This window comes from Anabrus simplex, chromosome 2 (assembly GCF_040414725.1).
Source record: "Anabrus simplex isolate iqAnaSimp1 chromosome 2, ASM4041472v1, whole genome shotgun sequence".
Taxonomy (NCBI): Eukaryota; Metazoa; Arthropoda; class Insecta; order Orthoptera; family Tettigoniidae; genus Anabrus; species Anabrus simplex.
In genome coordinates, this window is record NC_090266.1 from 71112195 (window position 1) to 71113197 (window position 1003).

General features: G+C 47.6%; 1 pseudogene; it reads left to right on the plus strand.

Moving 5' to 3' along the window:
• Window positions 1-664: 664 nt before the first annotated feature.
• LOC137498672 (5S ribosomal RNA) lies at window positions 665-783 on the plus strand (annotated as a pseudogene).
• The last annotated feature ends 220 nt before the right edge of the window (window positions 784-1003 follow it).

The window sequence follows — 1003 nt, forward strand, 5'->3', positions numbered from 1 at the left end:
GTGCGGCCAGTATCCAGTATTCGGGAGATAGTAGGTTCGAACCTCACTGTCGGCAGCCCTGAAAATGGTTTTCCGTGGTTTCCAATTTTCACACCAGGCAAATGCTGGGGCTGTACCTTAATTAAGGCCACAGCCGATTCCTTCCCACTCCTAGCCCTTTCCTGTCCCATCGTCGCCGTAAGACCTATCTGTGTCGGTGCGACGTAAAGCCAATAGCAAAATAAATAAAGTGAATGATATTTTTTATATATTAATTTCAAAATCTCAGTACTACAGATATTCACAGACATTCCTTGAAGTTGGAAATAACCCCCCGCGGTGCAGCGCAGGTAGCAGATGCTTAAGACAGCTGTCAAACCACTTCTACTCCCGGCGGGGAATCTCCACGGCGCAACTTTTACTCGGCGCAACTCATACAGAACCAGGTAATTATAAGTGTTCGTCGAGAGCGCTTGGTAAACAAGTGTCATTAGGTGAAAATTCCTTCGTTCATTTATGCGCAGCCATCACAAAGTTTTGAAATATGGTGTAACATGAGCGTCATGTCGCAGCTGGACCACAAGGGATTGGAATAAATTGCCTGCAGCAGTCCCGGTATGAAGTAATTTAAGAGGGCCATTAGTGCTAGTGTAAAGTGAAAAGTAAAAGTTGTAAATTAAGTACAGCTAACGGCCATACCATGTTGAACACACCACTTCTCGTCCGATCACAGCAGTTACGAAACATTGGGCATGGTCTGTACTTGGATGGGTGACCGCTTGGGAACACCACGTGCCGTTGGCACAATTCCCTTTAGTCCGGCCCCGCGGTGTAGGGGGCAACGCGTCCGCATGTCACCCGACGGCACCGGGTTTGATTCCAGGCCGGGTCAGGGGTTCTTAATTGTAAATGATTAATATCCTTGGCCTGGGGACTGGGTGTTTGTGTCGTCCTCAACGTTCCTTTCCTCACATTCAACACTTTACACTTCCGCCACTTACAAAATACATACGGGTTCCTCACA